Raw genomic sequence first — 19,984 nt, 5'->3', positions numbered from 1 at the left:
GGAAATTTTTTATGATTTTATTTTGAAAAAAGATTTTTTATTGTTTTAATAATTTTTTTTTCGTAAAAAAATTAGAAAAAGGTATTGCGATCTTAAAAAAAATAATTCGAAGAGAAAACTTTGAAAACTTCCTGTTTTAAATATTCTTTTTGTCCATCTTATTTAGTTGTATATCATGTGTGTATTGCAAATCATATTCCTTAAACGATTTGTAAATAATTCGTGAAATGGTTTTAAGACTGACCTGTTTGAGTTGAAAACTATTGGCTTTCTATATCTTGAAATCTTTTCTATAACGAGAAATTTTGTGTATTTCAAAAACTAAATATTTTTTCAAAATCAAATAAGTAATATTGCGATCTTTTACTTAATTTTTATTAAATTTTTGTTCCTTACAAAAGTAAAGGATAGTTCCACAATTGATACGTAAGCTTATTCAAGCTTAAAACCTGTGTTACTAAAAAGTGGAAGGTATATGCATTAAGTATGACAGATAAATTTTTTAATTAACTTTGGCCAAATATTTTTTCCAGTGGATAGCTCCTTCAGTATAATCTTAGAAGTGAAAGTCCCTACAATACATACCTTCTTATTTCCATCTTATATATACAAAACTGATTATTGAGAATTCGAGCGCTATATAAAATTTATACAAACTTATTATTGAAGGAAATGTCCTTAAATAGCTTTCATAAAATATAAAATTAAAATTGAGGTTAAAATAAAAACAAATTTTATTTTTCTTTTGCTACATTAGCAAAAAAATAAGGATTTTTTTTCAAAAACACATTAAAATTATGAAAATTATGAAAGAATATGCTTTTAAATTTTTCCTTAAAAAAAAAACTCAAGTATAATTAATCAAGTTTTTTTAAATCAAACATTTAAATTTTTATATTAAATGAAAAATTATTGAATTAAATTGGTAATAATACCATCAAAGGAAATTTATTTAACGCAAAGACTGTAAGAGATTCTCTGCAGAGACAGACAGAGAGAGAAAGAGAAAGAGAGAGAGGAGAACGAAAAGAATATTTTCCTGATACCTTCCTTATATTAAGAATAATTAGTTGAATAAAATATTTTATTTAAGGAAGTCCTCCTTAATATCTTAAGCATTTTTCCTGCAAATTAAGCATTTTTCCTCCGAAAAACATACACAATTATCGTATAATAAAACAGACTGGTTATTATTATTATTATTATTTAATAAAGGTCAAAGCGTTCAAAGTTTAAGGATATTTATGAATTATGTTTAGTTTACTTAAAAGATTACCGCGAAAATAAAATTTGTAATGCTTTTAATTTATGTTAAAAAATCCTGAAATATTTTAATACTAAATGATTTTGTAATGGAATCTACCACATTCAATATACAAGAATATAGTTGTATGTATGTCAAGACTTTATATAAGTCAAGAAAGATTGAAATAAAATAAAGGATTTCTGTTTTCTTTGAATTTATAAATTAAGTACATATTTATTTTCCGTCTTATAATGAAAATGGTATTATGACGAATTCTTGGAAAATTCTCTTTAAAATTGGAATATTTTAAGCAGTTTTTCAAGCACTTCAGCAAAAAAAAATGCAAAAACTACCGAATTTCTACACCATTTAATATAGAAAATTAAAATTTTGTAAAATTATTTTTACTTATATAACATGTTTTAAAAAAGTCCTTCCCAAAAAGGCCACTTTAGGACTTCGGACTATTTATTGTATCGAAATCATAAACACTTTTTAAGTTCCCCAAATGTAAAAAAGTATATTGATACTAGCTTTTTTTACCATAGTAAAACATAGAATAACAAAATTTACCATTATTTCCAAAAAATTTTTTTTATTGTTTTTTATCTAAATAGGAAGTTCTAGAAAGTTCTAGACCAATAAAAAGTTTACTACGTGTGAAGAAATTTTTTTTCCATCTTCACTCCCTCCCAAATTATCAGTAGTTCCAATACTTCCTTTCGAGATTTTTCTATAGTGCTGTAAAAGTAAAAAGCTAAGTGTAAATTCAATGCCAGCCGAAAACACGTCGCTTACTTCGAATCGTCGAATTCAATCACTATATTACTGTTTCTTTAAATTTTTTTTTTGTCATCCTAAAAGTATGCAATAAATTTATATATTTTGGTGTATAATTGAAAGTAATTAAAATAATTGTTTTTAAAAGCAATATTTTGAATTGTCCAAGAGAAAAGTGTTGCTTTAAAAGCAATTGATTTCATCCAACTTTATAGCCAATAACTAAAATTATAATAAAAAACAAAAATCGAAGCAACAAAATTCAAATACCTCTAAATACTTCTAAGTGAACAACATAACTCAAATTTGTGTCTGAGATAAAAAATGAGATCTCAATTACTTTGATTTCAAGATTCCACCGAATTACTTCTAAATTATGTACATACATATGTACATAATACGGAGTTGTAGAATAGTTTAATAATTTATATTACAATTTTACGGAATGATATTGCATATGATTTGAGCCGAAATTATATAGGACAATGGGAAAATAATGTAAGAGTTGTTTGATTTAAAATTTTTTATAATTTTTGCATCTTAATAACAATTAATATTATAGTTATTACGAAGGGCATTCATTGTGGAAGAAATCATAAAAGTTTGGAATAAATATTGAAATAGCTTATTGAAATTTACTATTCTAAATTGAAATTAAGACAGTACCTATAGGTATATAAAGTATGTTGCATGTTCATTACATAACGAAAATTTCATTTAAGAATTAAGCTGCTACCAATCGTATTCCTAAAAAATGTTATTAACGTTAAAATTTTGACTAGAATATTTTCAAATTTTTCAATATTGTTGTTATGACAATTTCATTTTCTCTGAAATTTTTGTTTTAAGGAGGACATAATTTTCAACTAAATAATGTAATTATGAAATTATATTGTGATACAATTAAAATATTTAATGACAACAAAAAAAAATGACATTATTTTTGGAACATGCAACACCATTTAAATTTCATTACGGCAAAGTTCATTAAGTTTTTTTAAGGTATATAAAAATGAAAAGAATAATTTTGTAATGCGCGTTGCGTTGCGTTTTTAAAAACTCATTTATGAAATTTATATTTCTTCTTTCATATGTATGTACATTTATATTAAATTTTTCGAAAGGTATTTCACTCATTTAAAATCAAAAAAGAAAAAGATAAAAGCAGTATAATAATGTTTGACACCAATTATAGCATTCGAATGACTGTTCCAGATGTTTTAAACCTTAAAATTTTATCATGTACATAATAAAAACAAGGCCCTGTTTTAAACAACTTTAATATCAATATTTTAAGTTGCAGTATAATATATATAATACATATATACTGTATTATCACCTAAAACATACACTCATATACACATGTTCATAGATTATATTGGAGTATAAACCCATAAAGGTTATAATATTAAATTTGTCATCAAGTTCATCATAAAAATAAATAAGCGATGAACTATGTATATACGAAGTAAAGGCGCGTACAAAGGAATTTTCTCTTACCCAACTATTTTGAGCCTTTTATACTCGTACATAACACAACTGATTTGTCTTTTACCATAATATTCTCCTGCCACATTTTGATGTATGTATGTTATGTACATATAAGAAAAAATATATGAGTATATTAATAATAATGTAAGTATGTGCCTTGTAAGTCATAATCATCCACCATTTAATAATTTATTACATTTTTTCACGATACACCTTCAACTTACATGCGTTTTTATAAAAAACCATTATTATACAGTATAATAATGAAGGTAAAATTATATAAAGAGTACAATATTATATGGCATTTATATTGGTACGTAGGTGTAATGTTTAAGAATGTCTTTCTAAGGATAATTTAAAAAAAAAAAGAGAAAATGTACTCGTAAGTATTTTAGAACATATTTTAGAATTTGTGTAAAAGTTTGTTTTAAATGTTGAATAAAATAAAATTCTCACGTTTTTTGTGTATTTTGTGAAAGAAATTTTTAAGAAAAAAAAAATGTTTAGCAAATGAATACAGTAGTGCTGTCCTTTCATACATAAATTAAATCCTTACAATAATTACATATTTTATGTATAGGTACGCACGAAGTGAGAACGAAATAGTGAATATCAAACTTTTTGATCAAAATAACAGTAGTTTAATTTGAACATAGCAATAACAGAAAAAAAATTTCCTTATTATTTGGATATTGGTTTAATAATTCCTTATTATTAGGATATTATTAGGATATTGATTAGACTAAAATATTCTGTGAAGTCTTCATAAAAAGTGTTTAATAGCTTCACTCTTTCCGTCCGTCCGTCCTGTTTACAAAACTTCTACACCATTTAAGATAGAAAACTGAAATTTCATAAGCAAGTAGGCTTTTAGATTAGAAACTTATTTCTTTACTTGTAGAAAATATTTTTTCCTTTCTCCCACTATCTCTAAAAGTTAGAGCTCCTTAAAGACCTAAACATAAAATTTTTGACCATTTATTTTAAAGAAACCATAAATATTTTTAAAATTTTGCAAGTTGATATTCATCAGCGCATAATTCAGCTTTTGTGGCTTCAATATAGCTTTTGGTCTGTTTCTATATAACTTTTTGAGTTGTAAGGCAGCAGCTACTCGAATTAGTATTTTAATGATTCCGCCATTATTTTATTAATATAAAGCACCTATGAGAAATTGGTTAACTTAGCTCAATATTATTGTTTGAATTATTGTTTACAAGAACGAACGAATAGACAGACATATCAAAATTACCTTAGAATTCGACGCTTAGCAAAAATAAATATTCTTGGTGGTATAAATGGAATGGAAAATTTGTAATAACCTTCGAACATACGTTCATACTGGCATTAACATCAATGCAAATATTTTGAATAACACTGTTTATCTTAAAGAAAATATTCAGTAAGTGAAGTACATATTGTAATCACTCTTTTTAGAATAAATAAATAGAAAAACAAATAAAATAAAATAAAAAAAAATAAACATTAGGTAAACAAAATATTCTATAAATATTTTTCCATATTTTATTTTCATTTTTCAAATGAACCAAGAAATGTATATTAAAATTAAATACAAAATGCAAACAAAAAAGAGAGAAAAGCGTGCACGAGAAAGAATACACAATATTAGAAATGTACAATGAAAAAAAAGGTTGGGTAGCTCTCACACGTAACTTTCCTTCTCTGTTTTCCTTTTTTGACATTTCATTTTTCTCTTATTAATTCTAATTCTTCTGAGGAAATATTGTATGTATGTATGCAAGAGTATGGTTTTTTCTAAAAACACGCATACGAAGAGAAATATTCAAAAAACCGACAAATTAAGTGTAAATAGAAGCTACTAAAAGGGATTGCTTTCTGTTAATTCTAAAGTATACTTGAAATATGACGCAAAATATTAACAAAGTTAATATACGCTATCAATGTTTTCTCATACAATAAAACAGTGATCAAAGCTCTATGGGCCTCTTCATGGCATTAGGTCGAATTTGAACATGCATTATAGTAAGGTCGAAGTTTGAAATAGTGAAGTAGGAAGGAGAAATAAAGTCGTAAAATTTCCATTTTCCATGTACGTGCATAAAAAAGTACAAATATAATATTAAGAAAGCGGATGGTTCCGCCTTATATGGGATGAGATCTTGTTTTTTGATGATGTCTAAGTTTTCTGTAGCAATGCTTCTCTTTTAAGGGAAGAGTAAACTGTTCGTTTGCATCCGGATTGATTCAGCAGAAAGCAGAACTATAATATTTGAAAATTGGGGCTAGTAGTGAATCCTTTGTATAACATTTACCGCAAGGAAAAGGAATTGGTTCAATAGATCTTGTGTTATTTGGGTTGTTAGCGATTTGTACACCTGCAGAAAAATGTGTTGTATTTGAAATGTCAGATATTGTTACGCCCAATTCAATTATTTAGCTGTAAATGTTTAAATAATAATTATTTGCTACATAAAATTCAAAATGAAAAACGAAATTCATGATTTAATTGAAATTCATGAGATTAAAAGGCGAAAGCAAGATGAAAACATAAAATGGAAAAATCTTTTGACATTTTTTTTATTTCACTTTCACTATTCTTCTTCACTTCTTAATCGCAGCTCTACTAGCGTATCGAAAACGAATAAAACTCTTAAATGAATGAAAATGCAAGAAAAAAAGAAAAATATTTTTTTTTAAATTTTACTCTAAGGATACGTAAGTGAATAAAAGCCTGTACAATAATAACAGAATTTTTTTAGTGAAATAAAATAAAATTGTGTGTAAAAAGAAAAAAAAGCAAAAACGAAAAGAAAGAGAAAGTAAGTCATATAAAAATGTAGGTAACTTATTTTCAGACAATTCAAAGCGTAATAATGATGACTGCCAAGAGATAAAAGAAATCATAAGTACTCTTTCTAGCATAAAAAGGATAGAGGCATTAAAAAGTCACATGGAAGAATCTTATAAAGTTTATTTAAACAAAAACAAAATATAAAAAAAAAAATATTATTTTTTTTTGTACTCGTACGTATATACTCGTAAGTACAGCAAACAAACAAAACATTTTCAGTTGACTTTTTCATTTGAATGCTAATGTTATTGTTCGTACCAATACAGTTATAGGGTACAAGTTGAAATTTCGAAAAACTAAAATTTCGAAAATTGTCTTGTATTGATTGTACAGGTGCACGTAAAATTAAGAATTTTCCAATAATTTTTAATTTGATTCGAAGGCGTACAAAATGCGCAGAATTGTGCTAAAAAAATATAAGATATGCTTACTTAAATTTATCATGAGATTGCGCTACTTAATAAGCGTGAAAAACATAAAGCTTTTAAAGAATTTGCTAAAAAGTTAGCATTTAAGTTTGCCGCGGGTTTTTTGAAAAATCAATTAATAAGACCTATAGAAACTCAAAATGAATGAAAAAAAAATGAGAATATGAAAAATGGCTCAAGAGTATTTTGTAGAACGATGCTCTGTTCTGTTAATTGTAAAGATAAAATTTCACTTTTAGTAGATGTTATAAGCAGATTTAAAGCGTTAAAGCATATCTGAATAATTTACGGGGAAGTAAATTGAATTTTTCTATTAAGCATGTTTAATTATTAATATTGTTATTAATTTTGTGTGTTCCCACATAACGCACCTAATTTATTCAATTCCTTAATTTTGAAAATTATTTTTTTATTTTTAAATATTAATTACTATCATTATTTCAAATTTTCTATTTTAATTATCTTTCGGCAATGATTTTACTTAAATTTTTTTAATCTGTTTTTTGAATAACTTTTTTTAACTGTTTTTTATTTGTGATCGTCTTTTTTGTAAATTCGTCATTTTCTGTTATACTAATACGAATGTATATTCTATACTATAAATGTATAGGTACTTCACAATTATAGAGGAATTATGTAGAATTTTCCGTGATTTTCTGTGCCAACCTTTGCAAATCTCAAATGACATTTTTTTGGCACAAATCGACTTGTTCTTTCAATTTTACGATATTTTAATTTATATCGCATTTAAGTCAAATTTATGTGATTTTCCAACTAACGGCGATAGCTTTATTATTAATAATCTAGTTAATATTAACTAAAATTTTATTAATATTAATTATTGGCATATCATTACTATTAATTATTTTGAAAAATTTTTGAAAACAGTACGTACCATTTTTTAATAATGAGATTAAAAATGGCCTATATATAGAAATATTATTATTGTAATCTGATATTTCTAAGAAATTTTGAAATTATCCTGTATATTTGAGATCATGTTCTTGCATATTAAAATTCCAGGACTTACTCAAACATTGATAATTTTATGTGTTTTTTTCTTGTTAAATTTTGCAGGAATTAGGATAAAAATCCATAATTTAATATAATATCATAAATGAATTCATAAAAAACAAAAAAAAAATAATAATAAAAAATGAAAATACAAAAGATAAGAAAAAGTTTTTCTGTTTATTATTGACAAAGGTTTTTCTTTTTGTCCCTACTTAAATAACAAAAACAAAATAAATGCTAAGTTTCCTTTCAATTTCCGTTCTTATACGACGTAATATATGTATGTAAAACATTCAAAGGGCACAATATATGTATGTATATAATAAATATACAAATAAAACATGTAAGTATATAGAATGTATATTAAACAAAAATTTTCGTACATTATATACCTATACACCTATGTACAATAAGATAAATGTGTGTCCCATTAATAAATACTGTCTGACACTTTTTTAAGAAAAGTTTGTTAAAAAAAATATAAAAATATAAAGAAGAAATGATTGAATATATAAAAAAGTATAAAAGAAAAAAAAAAAAGGACGATACGTGCAAATTTTTTCAGAAAAATTGTCCTCAAAATACCAACCAGTTGTCGATGTTAATAAAATTTTTGGTAGAAATTTTTGGTTGTTTTTATTATTTTATTTTTAGAACTTTTCCCAAAAATATTTGAAAAAAGTTCTTATTAATTTTATTCTCCCCGTCCGTCCGCCATCTATCGAACTTTACCATTATCTAAAAACCAGTTTTTCTAAACTTTTAATGTCGTTTATCTTCTATACCTCAAATTGTAGAAATCTGAAATTTTAACACTTTTAAGACACTAATAAATAGTTCATTTCGTTGGAAGAATATTGCTTTCCATCTCCTACCCCTCTCAAATTATGTCTTCCCAAATTTTGTAAAATTTGAATTTTTGGCACATTAGATTTCCGAAACTCCGAGCTTTTTCAAAATTCTATAAATACAGAAAGCTAACGGTAAATTGCATGCCATTAAGAAACATAATTATTTTTTTAACTCGCGCAAATAACCCTTAAAATCGAGCATTATGTTTACACCTCTTCAAATTTATTTTTGCTTTATTTCAAAGACTGCATAAATCGTTCATCCTGAATGTATGCAATTCTTGGAATTGTTTCGTATATGAATGAAAGTAATTTTAATAATGTTGTATACAAAGATGAAGTGAGAAGTGCTACATTACAAACCATTGGCCATGGTTTGACCCAACTTTTCATACATTCATACATATATTTTGTATATAAATGTATGTATGAATGTATATAAGAGAAAACGATAAAGAAATAGCAAAAATATATGAAAAAAATTTCACGCAGATGGACTTTAGATATTAGATTGTTGATATTTAATTAAAAACAAAACTTAATAAACAAATGGAAATTTAAAAAAGTGAACTTTTGTTAATATTTTAAAATCATCTATGTTTAGTGAAATTATGAACGCAACGACACGAAATATTACGATAACTGTATTATTTTCGTACTTTATGTCAACTTTAGTTGTGTCAGGTTCCTTCATAAATACAATTTTTAATTATGGAGTAGCCAAAACACGTTTTATTGTCGAATTAAATTTAATAATTCGGATTAATATCTAAAATATTATGAAACTGAATCGTTTTATGATGCCACACATGTTAAATTTTTATATTCTAGATATTAAATCAATAAATTTGCACCTTAACAAACTATTAAGCAAACTATTCTTAACGATATTAAAAATTTAAGCGAGTTTTGTTGAAGTAATATTTTTATCAATATGTCGTATAGTAATAGAAGAACAAATTTTTTCGTGTACATGTGAGATGTAAGCAATCCTTATGATTTTAATACAATAACTTACCAAAAATAATTTTGTTAAAGACTCTGAGGGTTAATAAAATTGTAAAATTTTTTGAAATTTAAAGAGAAGTGTAGCATTTTCAATAGACGAAGGGCTGGGCGATCAGAATACAATAAGTACATTTTATACAACTGTTTTCGCAAAGCTTCTAAAATGAGCTTTGATATTAAAAAAATTAATATTGTCCAAAAAAAGAAAGAACTTTTTTCAAAAAGATTATTAAATGAGTCTACAATGTTTACTTGTAAAAGAAATAAATTGAATAATAATTTTTAATATTTATGAAGCATTTACGAAATATTTTTTTGCTGTTAACTTTCAAAAATCTGAAAAATAACGTTATACACAGAACCAAACGTCGACAATTTTGCACATTGTACGTAAATTTAAATTTTAAAAACAAAATCCTTGAAATGAGGGCAATAAATTTCAAAAACGAAATTTATCATACTCATTCAAAAACCATAGGTCCACGATTTATGGTCACTTATAACGTTTCCAATAAAATCTTTTAAAATCCGCTTCAATGTAGTAGGTCATATTATGATTATGTTTCTAATCCTGATGAATTTTATTAGATGTGTGCAATAAAAAATTGTTTTAATATCCTTGAAATTTTGAATAAAATAGATATATGAATAGACAAAATATATATTAATATATAAATTAATGAAATCGTTCTCACTTGCATCAGCACTTTAAGATTTATGTATGTAGATTAAATTTTGAAAGAGATGTGCAAATATCTTTATAAATTTTGGAGGTGGATTTTTCCAATTTATATTAAAATTAATGTTTATTTATACACACATATACTTCCTTAAGAATAAAATTATTTTATTTAACACAAACTTATTATTTTTAATTTTCGGAAATATTTTAAAATATAAATATTTTTTTTTTCTTTTGCAATTTCAATATAAATTTATAAAACACTTTGTTTTGTGAGTTTATTTGAAAATTTTTCTTAATACCTAATTTTAAATAATTTAAATGGCCGTCCACTACCGTAAAATTAAAGAAAATATATGTGTCTATGTATGCATAAACATATACATGAATTACATGAATAAAGTCGAATGATATCGGAGAATTGTGCTATAGTGTGGTATGAAACTAACTAAGATCTCATAATCGTATGTTATTCAAATTTCTATTGAGATAATCTATATTTAAACTTGAGTATAACAAATTTTATATTCTTCATATATTATAATTCAATTGCAGCTTTCGATTCCGTAATATTCCATCATGTAACCATGAAACAAAAAATTGGAAATGTAATTTTCTAGTAGACTATAATATCAAACTTCATGTAAGTAGACCTGTTGTTGTTATCGCTAATATTACAGCATAATTAATAACAATTTATTTTCTTTGGTTGTTGTTCGAATCAATATTGTTTACATTTAATGAAATTTTATTTTTAACTTTTGATTTCGGATTTTCGCAGTGACAACCATATAGCCGTATGTGTAGAAACAAATAACGTATATATTGTGTATGTATGTTTATGGAAATAAATTAAATAACTTCATTTTATATAGAGTTGAAAATTTAATTTTTATTTTGAAATATTATGATTTTTCTTTGTTCCTTAAAAAAATATCCTTTAAGAAAATAGGGGAAAAAAATACTTTTTCAAGGAATTAATTTTAATTTTTTTATGTTATATAATTTGGTTATAATTTTTTTTTGTTATATTTATTCCTACAGATGACATTGTTCAGTAAACTTTTTTACTATTTTGGGTAAACGTTCTTATAGATCTTGTGTCCTAGTATCCTTATTATAACGAAAAATTTTGTAATTTTGTTGTTGTATACTCTGCAATATTATTTCATCTTTTTTATTCTATCATTACTCTTTAGTTATCATTATCATTATCATCATCAATGTTACTTTCTATAGGCATAAAAGTAAGTTTTTGAATGTGTACGATGAAAATTTTTTTTGTTTTTTTTTTTTTTTTGTCTCTTGGATTATTTTACGATATTTTATATACATAATTTTACATAACATTCTAACGGTATATCGTTACCATTATCATAAAACGTTTTTATTATAACATGATAGAACTGACATCCGAACATTAATGTGTTTATACGTAAGTATTTACATACATTTAAACATACATATACAATATATAAAATTATCATATTTATTTTTTTTCCTGTATTGAGTAATAGAAGAAAAAACCTATATATTGCTTGGTTTATGCAGAAAAAGAAAACAACAAAAAAAAGTAGAAAAAGAAAAGATGACAGAAAAGGAAAAAAGAAAAAAAAAATAACAACATTAAAAAAAATTGACAATCTTGAAGAGTTCGTCTCTCAGTTATAAGCCGGATGTCTACTAAATCACACATATACGTTAAAGAAATATAGAGAAGAAAGAAAACAACAAAATATACAAATACAAATACACTTATATATAGAGACGGGAAAAACGAAACGAGAATGAAAAAAGAGAAATAAAAAATAAAGGAAAATCAAAAAGAAACAAAAATTAATTTTTTTTTTTTTTTGGAAAATATCGGAAAAATATGAAAAGAAAATATATAACTGTAAATAAATTATGAAATGTTCATTTAATCGTTGATCGCGTTCTCATCTGTAAAGTAGCACAAATTTTTTTTTTTATTTTGTGTATTGAGACAGTAAATATTAATAATATAAAAATTAATAATAAAAAATTGAAAAAGAAGATTTTAAATTGCAAAGTGTAAAAATCACAATTTCTATGATTTTTTATATAGGAAGTAAAAATTTTTAATAGAAAGTTAAACAAAAAACAATTGAAAATTAGAATTTAAATTTTAATAAAAATTATTTTTTAAAAATAGTAAACTTATTTATACTCAAGTCATTTATTTAGAATTAAATATTAAGTTGTGATTAGAGTGATTATTATAATCACTCTAAGAGTGGTGAGAGTGGCTATAATGAGGTCTAAGAGTGGACTTAAAATTTGAAGAGTAAAAATTGAACGAAATCAAGTACGAAATAAATATTTATAATATCCGTTGACATTTCGTTGACATTTTAAAGTTTCAATTACAGTTTCACTTTTGCCTATTTGTTTTTTTCGAATAAAAATTTCACTTAAAATATTGGAAATTACTTGGACATTTGTTATAATAAAATTTGTGTTTTAAATTGAGTTGATTAATAAATATATTTATATTGCTTAAAAAAGATCGTAATCTATGAAATAAAATTAATCAGACAAAAATTTTCTAGTTTTTGGAATGAAATTTTGTTTGATAGCTCATAAGGTTTTCTAATTGTTTATGAACTGTAATTAAATATAAATCAATTGTGAATGAAAATATTAATTAATTGCTTATTTAAAATATTAAATAAAATATTTTAAAAATTCAAAAACGATTCAAATACTGATTTAATAATTTTAATTAATTTAAATTACTAAAAAATTAACAATTTAAATAATTCTTTATGTACAAAATTTAATATCATTCATGAATTATAAAAAAAAAATATTTAATTGAAGAAAAAATAAATACGAGTAGCTTTGTTTTTTGCAAAAATATTTAATTAATTTTTGAACTGTAAATTATTCTGTTAATCATATAACTGTTATACATAATATATGTACATTTCATCACATTATTTATCAGATAATCTACTTGTTATATTAATAAATAAAAATAACATAAAAATAAAACTATAAAATAAACAAAAACCAAAAAAATAAAAAATAAAATAATTTTAATAATCCTTTCTGAATGAAAATCATATAACAATAGAATTATAATATTATATACATTATATTAAAAAAAAAAAAAATTATAATGGATCTACTATATTTTAGTTCAGGATTATTGAGTATATCAGTTTATATGTATTTGTCATGATAAAGCAAATTCTATGTACTACGGATTAATATTTGAATAAATGTAAATTTAAAATGATGATTCCATTTTATTTTATTCTTTATATATAACTGTTTTTTTTTTGTTTTTAAGTGAAATAGCATAAAAAAAAATTCCTCTTATATAACAAAGTATATAATATGGCATATAAATAATTTAATAATGTAATATACAAATATATAAGCTAATATATACAAGGTAAACCAATTGTGTGATTGTAAAAAAATAAAAAAAAAATAAAATTTAAATCAAAAAAATTTCTTTTTTTTTTATTTCCTTTAATATTCTTTTATTTTTAATTCATTCTAGTGAAATACGCTTAAATAACATTTTAATGTAAAACATATAGAGCGCGTTTTTACAACATTATAAATATTTTAATATATAATGTAAAATACGTGTATGTGCATATATTCATTCATATGTATGTTTATATGTAATGTATGTAATGTAAATTTACATAATATATTTTGTATGAATAAAATATATAATTATATTGAATAATTTTCGGTATAGAATTTCTAAAATAAATTATGCAAAATATTTGTGTGTTAATAAAAAGAAAAAAAAAATTTTTTTTTTAATAAGGATATAAAGTTTATATATGTATGAATCTAATTATATTGTTAAGGATATATGTAAATATAAAACAAAAAAAGAAAAACCAAAAAAAAAAATAATTAGGATATCTGTCAAAAATTTTTATAATCAACAAGTAAACGGAAGTGAACATTGTAAGTATGTAATTTATTATAATATTTTTACATTATTATAATTAGTATTTAGATATATGCACAAACATATAAATATACATATTTTTCGTTTCCTTTTTAATAAAAAAAAAAAAAATTTTATTTTTGTAATTTCATGATAAAATTCGAAATAAATTTTTAATGTAATTTATTTTTAAGGATATTATTAAAAGTGTTTTTATTATATAGGGTTATGTTTGATTTGAATAATTTTATGTCAACCTTTTTGAAGATATTCGAAAAAAAAATTTTTTTTTTTAATATTTTAAGGAAATTTGTACATTAATTTTATAAAATCATTGTACAAATAATTTTCAATATTTAATATTCATAAAATTATTTATTAATGCGAAATCATACTCATAAACGCATTTTATAACTGATAATAATGTCATGTATGTTCGTATTTTGTAATACAGTTCTTTAACAGTGAATACGAGAAAGATTAATATCTAACACGATTCATAGCTATAGTATAAGTAATGAATATGAAACACTGAATTTCGATATATTAAACTAATTAAATGTTAACGTGATCGACAGAAATTTCGAATATAAATTAAAATTACTCGAAACTCACAAAGGGGATATAAAAATTTTAATATTTCAACCAGATTTAAGCCAAATGTTTATGTGAATGTGGGAGACTAAATAAACTGGCAAGCCAACATTTTGAATTGTTCGAGGTGAACGTACACTTATATTTGAATTAAGAAAACCTTACAGCTCTATATATATATTACGAAAGATTCAGTTTTTCAAATTCCGTCAAAGGACTTATATTGAGAAAAGAATATTTACCAAAAATATCACATAAGTAAATTGTCTCCTCTTATATTTTTAATAAAATTTCTAAAAAAAATTAATTATTTCTAAAAATTTCATTCATTTCATTTTCACACCACAAAAAAATTACGATTTTAAACCAAAAATTGAATTGAAAAAGAATTCTCTAATTTTTTATTAATTAAATAAATTTTATTTATAATAGTGGAAAATATTATGTGATATAATATTTTCTGCACATATGTGATTATGTCGTATATGATGTAAGACTTATAAAGCGTATATACTTGTGTACCTAATTAGCGAGTAATATTATATAAATTCATTTTATAATATTAATTTTAATATTAATATTAACATATTTGTGTAATATGATGTACTTATACACACATTTTTATATGCTATACTTACATATAAAATTTAGTGTAACGAAACTCGATTCTAATTTAAAATATACAACATAAGTATTTATAATATTATGTACTTATAATTTATTGAAATTTCGTGAATCATTATTATACATCGTTAAGAATTCTAATAAATCAATTGAAAATTATCATTCCATATAAAAAAAAAAGAAAAAAAATACTACACGTGTACGATGGTTACTCTGAAAGTTCTAAAAAATCTCGTACTTCTTCTATGTTAATGAATAACAGATGTCGCTATTACAAAATTTAACACTTTTTTCTAGATTATGCAGTATTAGATTTGGAATAAAACATTACTTGATGACGTTTGCATTTAAGGCTTAAAAAATTTGAATTGCATCAAATTAAATTAATAATAATGTTATGGTCCAAGTAGCAATAATTTGATTCAAGTGATGTTTATCTAAGTATTTATTAACAACAGTAATTCCGGATTTTCAGAACCTTAATTTGATGACATAAGTGAGGATAATGATGCGCTAACTTATATTATTCCAATGATTCTCTGTGCGAGAAAATTTAAAAATGAAATTGATTCATGGTGTTATTTTGTCGAATTAAATTTCAACAATTTATAGCCTGATTAATTGGATATTAAAAAAATTAAATGTATCCAGTAATTTTCATACAATTAAAAATTATTGAGTTGGTGAGAAAACAGAAAATTATAGAAAGTGTTTCATATTAACTCGTTCAAAATAATGCAAATGTAAATTCATTTTAATTATAAGAATATTTTGAGAATCCCATGTTCTTGAAATTTTTACAGTAACCCTCGTATCAACTGTAACAAGATACTTGTTATTTCTTTATATTATATATTTCATCGAAATTGTGTGAAATGTGACACATTTTTAAAGAACATTAAATTATTTTTGCCTTAACTATATATTTATTATGACGAAATTTCACACGTTTATGTACGAACATCATTACATATTTACATATTATAATATGCAAATAATAATATGTACCTTCATGTATATACTTAATTTAAATATAAGATATAAAATACCATGTAATAATTTAATACACCATGTATTCGTATACTTCTAACTTATCTATTTATAATATTAATGTTATTGTTGATAATTTTCTATCAATTGCTTTTTGATATACAGTATATACGAGTACATACTATATTTTGTGTATACGTACTTATACTTTACGCGCTACTTTATTACTTTTTCACTTATTTATTCACTTGACAATATCTAAGTAACCTTTTTTTTATTCTATTATTCCATTATACAAAATATACATAAGAATTGTACATTATTGTGTATATATAAATCTTATAATATAATATTATATAAATCACATAATATATAGTCTTTATTAAAACTCTATAAATCAAAAATGTGTTAACTTTTAAGACTTTTTAATGATGTTGTATCCCATCTGTTCCACAAAAACAAAAAAAAAAAATTTCCATATTGCAAACCATTAAACCATATAATGTAAATATATTTTTTTTTTGAATTTAAAAAAAAAATTCCATAGAATAAATTTTTTGTCATGATGAGTTCATTTTCTGCCCTTAAACTTTGATCATTTTGTGCTATTTTTGGCGTATTATAAAAAGGAAGATGAACATTCCGTTCTAATACGTGCCATGTTAAGTGTCTTGAACATATTAGGAGAGTTTTCAACATCTAATATTGTACATGCAACATTTGAAATAAATTTTGGAAGTTTCAGTAGACAAGATTGATCTTAATTAAATTTTTCATTTTAAAAGGATAAAGGATAATATTTTGTAAACTTACTAAAATTCTCTGAAATGCTGAATTTCTCATTTCATGCTGAATTTAATATTCTCTTTTTGAATTTCAAAGCTCTAAGAATTTTTTAAAATTTTTTTCGATCGCGAATATCTGTTCATCAATCTGTAAAATATAATCTTGAAATAGAGTTAAATTTTTGAATTTTTTTATCTGATTAAAAAATGCAATGTTCTTTTATGTAAAATAACAAAAATAAATGAACAGACAATTTCCAAAATAAATAGAGCAGGTTTAAAAAAAAAACGGTATTTATTATTTCTTTTTCATTTTTGTGTTTTGCAAAGAGTAATGAGCTGAAAATTGAGAAAAATCTCATTTACTTCCTAAATAATATTATGCACAGATAACACAGAATAAAAAACAAAAAAGTAAAAAAAATGATTTTGAAGAATGAGTTGTGACATTTTGACGAAAATATGAAGAGAAAGTCTAAAATAATGTTGTCAGTCATAATGTGTTTCAATGATAAAGTGTTATTCCTTTTTATTTTTATTCTTATTTTTCATATTTTCCTTTTTGTTTTTTTTTTAAATTTATGTTGCTCTAAGGAATTTTAGATGATTGGCTTTTTAATAAATTTAATGGAATATAAAAAATGATAATTTATTGACATTTTATCGTAATTTATTTTTTATTTTGTTTTTTTTTCTTTCTTCCGAAAAATTGCGGCAAAAATAGACAAAATTTGAAAAAAATATCCTTTCTCTTTTGTCTTTTATACAATATAAAAAAAATTATTTCACTTAACAAAAAAACAAATTAAAATAAAATTAATTCAACATTCAAGAGAAAAATATTATTGTGCAGATGTAGATGTAGGGGGAAGAACAAGAAACAAGAAAAGAAACGAGAATTTATTAGTTTCCATAATTAAATGCCTTTTAAAAAATTTGTTACATAATTGAAAAGTTTTTTTTTTTTTGTCAAAACTGTGAACTGGAATTTTGTATATTTATCTATACAATAATTAAGAGCTTAAAATGTTTCTTACTCAAATTTATTTCTTCATTCAATTAAGATTCTAGATCAGATTATTTAATTTGTTTTTTGTTATTAATTGTATTTAAGTTTATAACAGTTTATAACCAGTTTAATTATTAATTTAAACATTAATTTTTCAGTACATTTTCAATAAAAATTGTTCTAAATTTACTTTTAATTTGTAAATTTCTTAAAAGACATTTCTTGACTTCTTTTTTGGTAATTCATTGTGCCGACATCAAAAATACTATTTTAATTCTGAGTAGAAAACAATAGTCACCTATTTCTTCAAACATGAAACGGTATAGAAGGGAAATGTTTGAAATTACCCGTCATATTTCATTAATTTTTTAGAAACATGGTAAAGATTCGAAGCTTTCACAGTTTTGTAGATAACAATAAGTCAAAAGTTTGTTTTATTAGAACAAAAATTTTTTCTATCTCTTTTTTAAAATTTTGATTACACTTGTAATACCCCTAACATTAAATATATTTTAATGGAAAAAATTTACGTTCAAAGAATACGATCAAACAAATTTAAATATTCTTTTTGTTGGACATAATATTAGCGTAATGCGTACACTCTGAAAAAAAAAGTTATTCTTACCCAAATTACAATAGCGGATTTCGAGTAAGGCAATTTTTGAGAGTAATTAAGATAAAGAGCAAAATATGTGCTATCTTTTCCTTTAAATTAATAAAATTTTAGTTATTGATTATAAACAGAATAAATTTTTCAAAATTTTGATGAATTTCATATTTACTTAACTTAATAGAAGCATACAAAAAAAATATTGAAATCTGCTTGAAATATTATAAGTAGAAATTTACATATATATATAATCTCATGAATCATCACCACTATTATTATTATACAGGATGTTTCGCTTAAGATAAGCAAATAATTTCAGGGATAATTCTTTGATTATTTTCTAGCAAAAAATCGTATGGATAGGGGTGAAAAAAAAATCCCAGATTTTTCGTGCCAACCCATAAGTTCTTACATCTTCAGAACCATGCAGCATAGAGTTACCATCTGAGACTTGTTTCATAGACGATTAATTGAACTTTAATTTCGGTATTATAATCAATTTGATTTGATCCACAGTTTTCGAGAAAGAGCTCGATAAAATCACAATTTATGTTTTTTTTTTTTTGAATTTTTTTTAGAAAACTCGAAATTTCTCAAAAATTTGTGTTATTATTTTTTTCGATCCGCTTACTGATATAAGTTATAACTATGTAACGTAAGGTTATCCATACAAAATTTTCCTTTACCATTCGTTGTTTTGCCAGTAAAGCGTGTTAAATGCGTTTTAAAAACATTCGTAAAATGCCAATTTTATATATTACAGACAAACATAGCATTCACATCAATACATTTTACAAACATAGCATTCACAGCATAATATGGAATGGAGTTGGGTGAAAAAAATTTTTTGGCGTAAATTGATCAAAATGTCATCCCTGAACGTATTCGCCGCTTTATACAAAACACTCTGTATTTATTTTTAATATTATAATAATAAATATGAAGGATCCTATATCCTATAATAATATTACTGCCATTATTTCATAATTAACATTTTATTCACTTATTATTTAGTTATAAAATTATAATTTGATAAAATTTCTGAAGAAAACTTTTTAAAAAACTTTTCTCGAAAAACTTTTATTTTGCTAATTACAAT

General features: G+C 23.2%; 1 protein-coding gene across 2 annotated transcripts in view; it reads left to right on the top strand.

The window, feature by feature from the left end:
- The first annotated feature begins 14,193 nt into the window (after positions 1 to 14,193).
- LOC129615311 (uncharacterized) overlaps positions 14,194 to 19,984 on the top strand; it is a 129,892-nt gene continuing 124,101 nt past the window's right edge. Inside the window, exon 1 of one of the 2 annotated variants that reach the window (XM_055530448.1) lies at positions 14,194 to 14,290. The gene's annotated coding sequence lies outside the window, so the exon portion shown is untranslated. The remainder of the gene's footprint in view (positions 14,291 to 19,984) is intronic. The other variant, XM_055530449.1, reaches the window with a different exon arrangement.

This window comes from Condylostylus longicornis, unplaced genomic scaffold (genome assembly GCF_029603195.1).
Source record: "Condylostylus longicornis isolate FDR11 unplaced genomic scaffold, ASM2960319v2 ptg000135l, whole genome shotgun sequence".
Classification (NCBI taxonomy): Eukaryota; Metazoa; Arthropoda; class Insecta; order Diptera; family Dolichopodidae; genus Condylostylus; species Condylostylus longicornis.
This window is presented reverse-complemented; position numbering and strand designations above follow the sequence as displayed.